The sequence below is a fragment of the Myotis lucifugus genome, unplaced genomic scaffold (genome assembly GCF_000147115.1).
Source record: "Myotis lucifugus unplaced genomic scaffold, Myoluc2.0 scaffold_6, whole genome shotgun sequence".
NCBI lineage: Eukaryota > Metazoa > Chordata > Mammalia > Chiroptera > Vespertilionidae > Myotis > Myotis lucifugus.
The window spans coordinates 14356780-14369972 of NW_005871054.1; the positions used below are offsets into that span (position 1 = coordinate 14356780).

Sequence of the window (13193 nt, forward strand, 5' to 3'; positions counted from 1 at the left end):
CCCCCTGGTGGTGAGTGCACTCCCACAGGGGGAGCACTGCTCAGCTAGAAGCCGGGCTCACGGCTGGCGAGCGCAGCGGCAGTGGCAGGAGCCTCTCCCGCCTCTGCGGCAGCACAAAGGAGCAGCGAGCCGAGCAGTAAGGAGCAGCAAGCAGGCAGAAGGTAGGAGCAAGAGGTCCCAGATGGCGAGAGGGCACAGGCCTGGCTGAGGGACTCCCCCCAACCAGTACATGAATTTCATGCACCGGGCCTCTAGTTTTAAATAATTAATAAGGATAATTTGGTATGTGTATATCTAATTTATATAAAGTAACTCCAATTCTAGGAATCTATCAAGTGAGTACATCTTGCTCCAGAGGACTCAGGAGAGCTGCCAGATGGCTGGTCGCATGAATAATCGCAGTATGGCCCCAGCAGGTTTGGCTCAGTGGATAGAGTGTTGGCCTGCAGACCAAAGGGTCCAGGGTTCGATTCTAGTCAAGGACATGTACTTTGGTTGCAGGCTCCTCCCTGGCCTGAGCCACAGTAGGTGCTCATGCAGGATGCAACTAATTGATGTGTTTTTCTCACATCCATATTCCTCTCTGTCTTTCCCTCTCTCTTCCACTCTCCCTAAAAATCAATGGGAAAATATCCTCAGGTGAGGATTAACAACAACAATAAAATAAAAAATAAAAACTCTTCTTAAAAAAAATAATAATCTCATTGAGGCTAGCAGAAAAATGGTTCAGCTGAGCTCAACCTGTACTGCTAACCTACAAATCCAAGAGTAAATAAAGTGTTTCTTATTGTTAAGCCACTAACTTTTTGGTTATTTGGTTGCATAGTAATATCAAGCTGATTCAATTATATTAATAAACTAGAGGCCCGGTGCACAAAATTCATGCACAGGTAGGGGTTGGGTCCCTAGACCTGGCCAGCGATCAGGGCCGATCTTTCAGGGCGACCGGCGGGGTGATCGGGGCCCCCCACTGGCACCTGCCTTGGCTGGCCTGGCACAGCCTGCTCGCAGGTTGGGGCCTGCAGGGTGGGGGCAGCTGTTGCGTTGAGTGTCTGCCCCCTGGTGGTCAGTGCGCATCATAGTGACCAGTCATTCCACCAGTCATTTCGCCATTCATTTGATTTGCATATTAGGCTTTTATTATATAGGATATTATTTTCCCCAATAAATTGGAAAACGATTTAAAAGTAAAATGATTTTAAAATATAGGTTAGGAAAATAAGAAAATATTGAACTCTGGTTAATGATGCTCAAGTACTTGAAGGGAGAGGAGCACACTAATGTCTACAACTTAGTTGGAAATACAAGATGGACTGATAGGTAGAGAGAGGGCTAGTTCAATTGAAATGTAATAAAGCAAGTATAATAAAATGTTAGCTGTAGAACCTTATGTTTGTGTTCACTCTAACATTATTTTGACATTTTTGCAGTTTTGTTTTTTTAATAAAAACGTTGGAAGAACAGGTTGGGTCATATGGTGCATTCACACTATGGAATATTATGTAGTCATTAAAAATAATGGGGTAGAAGAATATTATCAAAATTGACTGATAAATCTTTTAAATGCAAAGTGTAAAATAGTATGTGCAGTATATTATTTTTGTAAAACACAAAATAAAAAGTACATACATAGAGAAAAAAGAAGGGACATATGCGAAATTATTACTCTGGACATGGGATGAGGATATTTTTTTTCTGTCAGTCATTGTTCCCTGTTTCTGAACATGTGCTGTTTTTATATCATTAACTAAGTGACCCCTCACTGTGGCCCCACAGAAGACACCTAGGTTCACATCTGAGAGGGGACAGGGACACACCCACCAGCTTCGTGCCCTGTGTTCGTGTTGCCTCCCGTAGCACAGCCTGCTCTTAGAGGACATGGGATGATGATTTTTAAATTTCCTTTTAACATTGTGTGTTTTCCAAACTGTCTTAGGAAACATTAAAAAGTAATTAATAGTGAAAATGTTTAATAATGAGTTTAAATTCTCTCATTTTGAAAATAACTTTAAGAAAAAATAAAGATGCCCAATGTTTTAGAATAAGAGGAAATGAAATAAGGAGAGTGGAGTTTGGTGAATAGTAAGAAAGAGTTGGCTTAATCACATGGAAGTATTTGATACCAAAAGTAACTCTATGCTAGAACAGAAACTATAGCTTTCCTCTTTCTGGAAACAGTTTCTCTGAGAAAGGAAGCTATGCTAGTGACCTCCTGAGATCTCTTCTAGTTTTATAGTTGTTGTTTTAAGTAATGGCATAGCTGATATTTACAGTATATTCAATCAAAGAGTGTCAAAATATAGCCAGGCCCTGGCTGGTTTGGCTCAGTGGACAGAGTGTCAGCTCTGAAGGGCCCAAGTTCGATTCTGGTCGGGGCACATGCCTGGGTGGGCTCGATACCCCGTGGGGGGGCATGCAGGAGGCAGCTGATCAATGACTCTCTTTCATCCTTGATGTTTCTATCTCTCTCTCCCTCTTCTTTCCTCTCTGAAATCAATAAAAATATATTTTAAAAAATATGTAGCCAGATATTATAATTAATTTGGAGACATTATTCCCTCCCTAAATTTAGGCTACGACAGAAACCTGGAAATTGGAAGAAGAAAAGAATACCAATAAAGGAGGGACTCTAATCCAGTCAGCTAACAGCCAAACCTTCCATGAATTCCTGCCTGAGTCTACTTAACATTGAGGTAATTTTAATCCCCATCTGAGAGAAAATAAAAAGATATTTCAGAATAAAACTATAGAAATTTTGAAAATTAATTTTAATACCAAAAAAACTATGGGCATAACAAATCAATATCATCCTACAACCTATGAAGAGTTGGCCTAGCACATGGGTGCGTGTGTGTTTGAAGTGAACAACAGTAAGAAAAACTTGCCCAGGTTAAAGTGCCTAAATATGAAAGTGCAAAACACTAGGGGAGAAAATGTTTCTGTGAAACATGTGACCTCGTGATGGTGGTGGTCTATAGTGGAATGGTGAAGCTGGAGATAGTGCTGTGAACAGCTTAAAACTCAGTCTAAAAAAAGGATCAATCACTATTTTCACTTCAATTCAATGATAAATATCAATTTCAGAATGTGAAAATAAGTAACAGCCTTTCTAACAAAAGTCTTCAACCAATATTAAAGTAAAACCTAGGTTAAAATAAAAACCTTAAATACTTCCCATGATATATTCATAAATTGCAAGGCAAGGTATTTAAAAACCATTAGTTATTTAAAGTCCATTGAGTACCAAATTGTTTTGAAGGAAAATTCACAAAATTCTCATACTGGAATGAATCTCTCCTTAGTGTCTTAAAACAAACAAAAGAGCAACAAACACAAGTTGCTTTTATCAACCTTGCTAAGGTTTCAACACCACTGTTAACATACACCCTTTCTCAGGAATACTGTCAGCCCAACACAAGTTCAGTTATTACACTAGACATTTTAAACCCAGAATGAAAAATAAGACCCAAGACATGTGTGGAATCTAAGCCCCAGATTCCCATTTCTGAGATTTTTAATGAGTGTTTTCGAGATTCTTAAAAAAAAAAAATCTATGGTTTCTTTTATTTAAAAAAAATTTACATAGATTGATCTTTAAATTTTAAAAAATGATTCTGACAAATTACTCTTCATTTTCACAGAAGATAATGGCCCTATTAAAGGAAATAATAATAGGGCATGGATTAAATGGACTCTAAAAGAATATGATATTGATGTATCTACATTTTCCAGCTCATTCATTGAAAGGATTAGCTGTAACCAGTGCAGTAGCTATAAAATGTTGAGAGAGATTGGTTCCTAAGAACTGCCAGATGGTCAGAAGAAAATATCTTACAATAGTGTTATTGGAGCCCTTCAGACAAGGACAGATATAATCTAGCTCTGAAAGCTGTCAGGTATTTGGAAGTGTTACTTTCTATTTGTAAATAAGCTATGAGTTTTTGTCACATGTTTGAGAAATGGAGAACAACCGAAATTTCTAACAAAGTCCCCAAGGCTTCTCATAAGCTAGGCAATTCTCCCAAGCTGTAAGTGTTTTTTCCATTCCATCTTAAATGTTAAAGCTAATTGTTTAGTAAACAATATTCAAGAACCCACCTGTGTCAGGATCCACAGAAAATATAGGATTTTACTCTCTGTGTTGCTAACAGATTTATAATTGGTCAAAATTTAAAAGACATGCTAAATGGGTGAGTCCTAAGTCCTACACAGACAAAATGCATACATTTTTCTTAGGTAATTACGGCTTTTTACTGACGTGTGCAATTACTCAATCTAATCATGCAATGCCAGTTAGCAACTTGCAAATATGAGGGTTGGCATATGAACTGAACACCTGTGATAGAATGCAACTCTTCTGAACGTAATATTTTGAAAACATGACTTTACCTGCTTCTTCCTTTTTGTTTGCTTATATCCTCTAACCATCACCTTGCCCCCAGAGCCTTTCAGAAGTAAGTTTCTAAGACAAAACCTGAAGGACTTCTGAGTTAAGGGTCTCAAGCTTGCTGCCAATTAGGTTCTTCTGAGCTGGAATTTCATTATGGTATATAATTCTCTCCTTTATATCATTATATTTCTATTTTGTGCTAACATTCTAAATGGGTTTCAAAGATTAGAAGTGCTGTATGATTAAGTCATACTTGTCAGGCTGTTCAATTAGTGGTTCATTGAAGAGGACAATGCTAATTCCAGCAGGAAGTAATGGAATGAAAAAAATGTATATCGAAATGTTGAATAAAGCCTTTTAGCCAATTCCACAAGAAAACTGGACCTTCATTTTTTTCTCCCATATTCTTTCACAATTTATTTTTGCATAAATTAGTTTTTGTGATTCAAAAACTAAAATTTAAAAGTGAACAGAAGGTAGGCAGGGGTTCTTAGGATTCATGGAGAGAATTCAGGGGGTCCATGAACTTAAAAGAAAAAAATATGTTATTTTTACTAAACGAACTGAAATTTAGCATTTCCTTCTATTACAAATGTAGAATATGAACAATGATATTTTCATGTAACCTTATAGTTGTTGCAGTCATTTCAAAATGCCACTAAGGAGCTCATTCTCAATGAAAAATTATAATAGTTATTAGAGCTGCAACTAGATCTGATTATTTTATTGTATTAGTAAGAAAGCACATATATCAGAATTGTGCCTTAAACATATTTTGATAACTATATTTTAATGTAATTGGTTTCTTTTGTATTCCTATAATTTTATTAATACATTTGAAACATTTTTTTGAGAAAAGATCCATAAGCACCACCAGATATTAAAGGAACCATGGCATAAAAATAAAGTTTAACCTCTGAGCTAGAAGGATTATAATACATGTACTTAAACAACATCTACCACATAATATTATGTTTCTACTAGAAGCCCGGTGCACAATATTCATGCATGGGTAGGGTCCCTAGGCATGGCCAGCGATCAGGGCCGATCTGTGGGGCGACTGGTGGGGTGATCAGGGTACCCCACTCGCACCTGCCTTGGCTGTCCTGGGGCCAGCGGGCTGTGGGCAGCTCCTGTGTTGAGCATCTGGCTCCTGATGGTCAGTGTGCATCATAGCAACCAATAGTTCTGCCATTTGGTTGATTTGCATATTAGGCTTTTATTATATAGGATTTCTTATGGGGACATAAAATTAGGATGATCAAAGTGCCCATAAAGTGACATGCCTCCAATATGAAGTGGCGATTTCACTGACTGGTTAATAGCATTGATTATAGATTTACTGAAAAGAATTATGGACATTAGGCTTTTTAAATAATTCTATACTTAGTCAACCAAGTAGATGGATGTAGGTAGTGAATGGACATCTATTATTCTCAAATTAGTACCATCTTCCTAGGATCGGAACTTAGTTAACTAATCTGTGTGAAAGTTGGCCCTTTGTGAAAATAGTCACAGCACGGTTCACCAAATATGTTACAGATAAATCAGCCCATCAATTAGCATGTACCTAGGGAATTGCCACTACTGACACCCCCAGATAGCTGTTCTACAGAAGAGAAAAGTACTGACTTGAATCTAATGCATAATAAACAATTTCTAAGGTGACTTTTATTGGGAGAAATTTCACAATTATTGAAAAAGACTTGAATCATCCCAAACATTAATAAAGGCCTAATCACTCCCAAGGAATAACTCATTTTCTTTATAAAAATGTAATTTTTCTCTAGAAATTTTCCTCTTATGTCAGATTTGAGCAAATGTTTGGTTTTCTATTAGCTATGAATTAGAAAGGAATCTGTATGCATGATACTAAATACCAAGTAAACTTTGGTTACCATTCTGTCAGAATGGCCTCCTGCCCCGGATTTTCTGGGTAGAGAGTTCTAGTTCAGCAGCGGAGGTTCTTGAAGATGCTGGTACAGTTCAAAGCTGACGTGCAGAGGCTGATCATGAATGGTCCTGTTGCCTGGTGGTTTGATGACTGGATTGGACTTTAAGGTCATATTTTAACAAATCACTGTTTCCAAAAATGTGGATGTACCACAGAATCAGATGGGTATTTTGATACAAATTTTTTTCTTTATCTTTTTATACACAGACTTTTTAAATTTGCTCACAGATTGAGATTCAGTAGACGCAGCTGGCTTCGTTGGTGAATGTTACCAAACATTGAGAAAGAAAATAATCTCAAATCTTTCCAGAAAATTGAAAAGCAAGAAAACTATCTCACTCACTTTATAAGAACAACATTAATCATTAATCTGATACAAAAACCAGACAAAGACACAATGAGAAAACTACACACCAATATCCCTCACAAACATAGATATTATACTCCCTGAGAAACAACATACCTACTAAAGGGGGCTCCCAGTGGCTAACTGGGCTCAAACTAAAAACAAAAACAAAACAAAACAAAAAACAGAGCCTAGCCCTTGCCAGTTTGGCTCAGTGGTGAGAGTGTCGGCCTGCAGACTGAAGGATCGTGGGTTTGATCTGGTCAAGGGCTTGATCCCCGGCCCCAGGCTGGGTGCCAACAAGAGACAACCAATTGCTATGTCTCTCTCACATTGATGTTTCTCTATCTCCCTCCCTTCCACTCTTTCCAAAAATCAATGGAGGAAATATCCTCCAAAAACAAAACAAAACAAAAAAAACAAAACAGAGCCTAACGCCATTTCTACACAGGGAGAAGCCTACACTGAACTACCTGTCCCTGCACTGGCCTGCCTGCTTGCACTGTGTTTCTGCCATCTGAGCCAGCCCTTATAAAGGAGTTCCTGAAATCCTATATCAACCAATAGGACTGAGGCTTTCCCCATCTAATCAGAGCTATGCAGCTATCTATATATATCCCCATCAACATCTTTTAAAAAAAATATTTTTTTTTATTGATTTCAGAGAGGGAGAGAGAGATAGAAACATCAATGATGAGAGGGAATCATTGATTGGCTGCCTCCTGCATGCCCCCTGTGGAGATCGAGCCCACAACCCGGGCATGTGCCCTTGACTGGAATCAAATCTGGGACCCTTCAGTCCACAGGCCAATGATCTATTCACTGAACCAAACTAGCTAGGGCCCCATCAACATCTTCACTGACCAATCAGAGCTGCTCCATTCTACTCCTAAGTATGTACCCTTGAGAAATGAGAGCATTTGTCTGTACAAAAGCTTGCATATAAAAGTTCATAATAGCGTTATTTGTAACGACAAAAAATGGAAACAACCCAAATGTCCATCAATGAATACACACACACACACACACACACACACATATATATATATATATATATATATATATATATATATAGTCCCAAAAAGCTGTATACACACTTCAACAGCTGATAGCTCAATTTTGAAAATGAAATGTATTTTAATAAACATTGCCTTTATAATTATTCAAACTATGTGTATATGTTTTTGGGGACACCCTATATATACATGTGTATATCCATAAATGGAATACTGTTCAGTAATAAAAAAGAAATAAACTATTAAACTAAATAAACATTACAACATGGACAAAACTCAAAATAAATATGCTGAGTGAAAGAAACCAGATGAAAAAGAGTATAAACAGTTTGTTTCTATTTATATAAAATTCTAGAAAATGCAAATTCATCTCCTATGACAGAAAGCAGATAACGGTTGCCTTGAGAGGGATGGAAGAACTACAAGGGACATGAGAAAATTTGGGAGGGTGTGATAAATATGTTCATTGTCTTGAGTGTGGCAATAGTTTCTTTGGTACATACATTACACTTGAAATATATGCAATTTATAGTAGGTCAATTATCCTATATAATAAAAGCTTAATATGCAAATTATTCGACCTGGAGTTTGACCACTCGCTATGATGTGCGCTGACCACCAGGGGGTGGCACGGAACATGACGGGCGTCAGTGACGTGGCACTGACTGTGGGCAGCAGTGGAGGTGCTGCCAGCCCCGATGGGCCCCGACGAGAGTGGGACTGCGCAGGATGGTGGAACAGGTGAGCGGGCGGTGCCAGGCCAAGGCCAGGTGCGAGCAGGGGCCTGATCACCCTGCCAATTGCCCAGCTGATCACCCCACAGATGGTGACCAGTGGCGGCTGGGCCGGGGGTGGAGGGGAGACAGGGCCACCGCCGGCTCCCAGGTGCTGAGGAACCCGGGTGGGGGGGCCCAGCCCCGATTGATCACCCTGCAGGCGGAGATAGTAGAGCAGATGAGGGGGTCTCGCCAGGCCACAGTGGGGTGCTAGGCGGGGCTGCACAGCTGCGGGGCTGCGAGAGCTGGGGCTGTGAGCCTGGGGGCTGAGCCTTGGGGGCATGAGCTGAGGCACCCTAAGGGACCCCACCCATGCATGAATTTGTGCACCAGGCCTCTAGAACTTCAATAAGGTCGTGTTTTTAAAAATTCTATCCAAGAAATCCTGACAATGTCAGATTTTTGGAACCACTAAACTAAATCAAAACCTTCAATATCTGTGCCAAGCAGCTTTTAAGAAAGCATATTTCAGAAACTTTTGATAACATGTTTTAATGTTCAATTACCTCAATAGTAAAAGAGTACTTCCTTTACGAAACTCTTGCTACACTTAAACTCAACTGTTTTATATTCTCACTTGTGAAAATGAAAACAAAACAATTAATCCATAAATGGATGACAATAGTTGCTACTCAATAAATGACTATGAAATTAAATGATACTTCTGTATAATTTGAAGAGTGGCCTCTCTTCTCTAGTCTAAACTTTAAAGAAGTATCTATTCATCATCTTATGTATTTAGAATGCTTTTCTCTGGACCCTCTAGCTTCCCTGCAGTGTAAAATTACACTACAGTAGGTCCTCGGGTTACGTCAGAGATCCGTTCCTATGGCGCAACTTAACGCGATTTTCACCGTAAGTGGGAATCCACCTACATAAGCACCTACCGCACTCACATGGAGCACATACACAGCAGTAATGAAGTGAAACAGTAAAAAACATTTAAAAGAAAGACCTTTACTTGTGGTAAATTAATAATAAAAAGCATAAAGCACATATGTACATACGTTGAAATGATGGAACTTTTTTTTTTAATAAATAAATGGGAGATGGCAACATAACCATGAAACGACGTACGTCAAGTCCGACGTGACCAGAGGACTGCCCATAGTCTGAGAGCTGTGACTACAACTGATTAATTGCAGTGATGACTTCTGGGGTCCTCATGCTTGCAAATCATATTCATTTGTACACATCCTAAGATTATGTGTTGCTTATCAACAAAAGCACTATTATTGCTCAGGGATACATGGATTGGGTTCCACTATTGACTCCCAAGTCTTTTTGTCATATTTGTGGCCAAGCTGCTCCCATCTTCTATTGCCCTTCAGTACTGCTCATGATGACCATAGCATGTTATTTTGAACTTGGTCCTTTGCCCTTCATAGAGTATATAATGGTTCATTATTATGGTTTAAGATCATTTCATTTAATCTATAACAACCTTACAAAGTACTTGTATTAGAGTTTTCTTTGGCTCACACACGAGTTTATTTTCAATTATTTATCTATGACACAGATAGACGTTCAGAATAACTTCAGCATTGGGGTATGCATTTATAAAACAAGATTCATTGTTGATACTAAGCCCTTAGTAACCATTTTCATTTGTTACTTGTCAGTGAGTTGGGCCCCTTCCTGCAGGAATATGGTCTGGACTGGACCACATCCTTTGAGTTAGTGCTAAAATGTCATGTGTGACTGAATCAAAATCCTTTCTGAAGTTCAGATAAATTACATATCCTACTTCCTAAATGTCCATATTAACTGTCAACCTCTTGAAAAAGGAAATTAAATCGATCTGGTACAATTTGCTCTTTGCAAAGCCAAGATAGTGACTACTCAGTGCTCATGCTCTGCTATGTGGTGACTGATTGTTCAATGATTTCATCTAGCACAGAATCTTTAAAGATATCAAAATTAACCTGCCTGGCTTAGAGGAAGTATAATTTGCTCCCCTCTTATAAAGCTGGGCACTAAAACTGCTTTGACTTAATCAACAAACCTTTTTACTGGTTGTTGTTTTTTTATCATTGCATTCAGATATCCAATTTCCTGCTTTAGACCACAGGACCTCCAGGGAGGGAACTCCATCTTGCTTATCTTCTATTCCTTATAGAACTGAATACTATGCTTTATGTGTAAAAACCATAAATATTTGTTGACTCGAATTTTAATTCTCAAAATTATTGCTGCATTCCACAAGTACCCCACAGTGCACTATATCAGGTTAATTTTAATTTGGTGTCTCACATTTGGGTTCAGCATTCTACTCAACAACATAGAGAACATTTAATATTCCTAAATTATCAGTGAAACAATGTTCTAAAGGTAGGGCTTGTTTTTATAACAGACTTTCATTTGGGAATTAAATGATTTCAATGTGGGCCAACATTATTCATATATGGTAAATATAAGGTAATATTGCAGGTCCTCTGGTACATTTCCTCGGCTCACAAATAAAAAAATACCCCTACTTTCATCTCACCCTATGGGCAATAAGTTAAGGAGTAGCAGCATCCAATCTATAATCTCATTGGATGAGATGATATTTTATAAAATATTCAAGTAAGATATAAACAAACATCACTGAGGAACTTTTAAGCAATTATCTGAGGTCAGCTTAAGGAAACATTTTACAAACTACAAATTAAAAAAAATAATAGCTCTTTTAATTGAGAATTTATATAACAAACATGTTGCTAAATTCTTTATCACAATTAGCTCTTTTAATCCTCAAAACAACCCTATGATGTAAGGCAATGCAATTATTTCCATTTTACAGATAAGGAAATTGAGGCTCAAAGTGACTAAATAACAGGTACGAAATCTGGCTAATTAGCAGAGCAGGGATTTAAATCCTTGTCTGTCTTACTGCAGAGCCTAAGCACTTAGTCAGCATACCATTCTGTTACTCTGACGACCTATTATGTGCCAAGCAAGACCCTATGTACCGAGAGAGAAAGATGAATTAAACACAATCCCAGCCCTCCAGGATCTTATATTTGCACAAAACACAGTTAATAAAGCTACTGCAATAATCATAACCTGCATGTCTTTTACCATACGGAGAACTGTAAACCTATTTTTGCCTACTGCGTATGATGTCATTTCTCTAAAACTCTAGGAAAGACAAATGTAGGGGCCTAAGGGAAGTCATGGGTTGTACTCTGTGAAAGAGTACAAAGTTACCATTTTTGGGTGAGTTAAATATCTTATACCTTGATTGAGGTGATGATTATATACCAATATACATAAACACTCATACATACATACATACGCATATATATATACACTTACATATATGTATACACTTAGTTATATGCATATATACTTAGATGTACCTACATACTTAGATATACACTTACATATGGGTATGTATATAAACTTGACCAAACTTACCAAAAGTGAACATTTTTTAAAAGTACAATAGAATTTTAAAGGTTGATATTTAAAAGTGCCTGTACTGGAGAAGCATAAAATTGATCTGATTTCTTATTGGGAAAACCCCAATGTGTTGAATTTTGTTTAAGTATACAATATTAAAGTAAAAAATTGCATTACACAATGAAGTATGTAATTAGTTTCTTATGTCTGTTTCATCTCTTTTCCATCACAAGCATTGAGAGCAGGGACGGTGTATGTCTTTTTCACACACTGCTATATCTGATATCTCCCACCATGTCTCCTATACACTGAGTGGCCAGATTATTATGACCACCTGACGTTTGTAAGCAAATTAGCTATAATTTCGCACTGAAGTTACTAGAGGGCCAGACCATTATAAATAGGGAAGCAGGTTGTTTACTACGACAGAGTGATTTTTTTCTGAAGATATGGGTAAACAACACAATTTAACAGCCTTTGAACGTGGGATATATTTGAACGTGAGTGGCCAGATTATTATGACCACCCCATCAGTACTTCGTTGGGCCACCTTTTGCCTTCAATACTGCGGCGATTCTTCCTGGCATTGTCTCCACAAGATGTTGAAAGGTGATGCGAGGAATCTGACACCATGCCTGATGAATAGCACTGTCCAGTTCTGTGAGATTTGATGGTTGTGGAACCAGCTGCTTGATGGCTCTTTTAACTTCATCCCACAAATGCTTAATTGGATTGAGATCTGGTGATTGTGGGGGCCACCTAAGCAAGGTAAAGTCTCCCTCATGTTCTTGAAACCACTCCTGCACAATACGAGCACCATGGCATGGCCCATTGTCTTGTTGGAAGAAGCCATCTCCATTGGGATACGCCATCAACATGATAGGATGAACTTGATCAGCAATGATACTTAGGTATGTTGTGCTATTCAGACGTTGTTTCACACAAATTAAAGGGCCCAAATCATGCCAGGAAAACATGCCCCAAACCATAACACTGCCCCCACCAGCTTGAAGGGTTGTACTCATGCATGTGGGGTACGTGCTTTCATTCTGTTTTCACCAAATTCTCTCTCTGCCATCTGATTGATGCAACTGGAAACGTGATTCATTGGACCACGTGACTTTTTTTTCAATGCTCAATTGTCCAATCCTTGTGTTCCTGTGCGAATTGGAGACATTTTATCTTGGTAATTGCAGACAGCAAAGGTGTTCGAACAGGCCTTGGCTTCCATATCCCTTATTATGCAGTGTACGGCTAATTTGCCTATAAACATCAGGTGGTCATAATAATCTGACCACTCAGTGTGTGTGTGTGTGTGTGTGTA

General features: G+C 38.4%; 1 protein-coding gene across 3 annotated transcripts in view; it reads right to left on the reverse strand.

Annotated features, from left to right (window-relative positions):
* The window catches only part of CAMKMT (calmodulin-lysine N-methyltransferase), a 276279-nt gene that overhangs the window by 109309 nt on the left and 153777 nt on the right, over positions 1–13193 (reverse strand). The gene's annotated exons all lie outside the window — the stretch shown is intronic.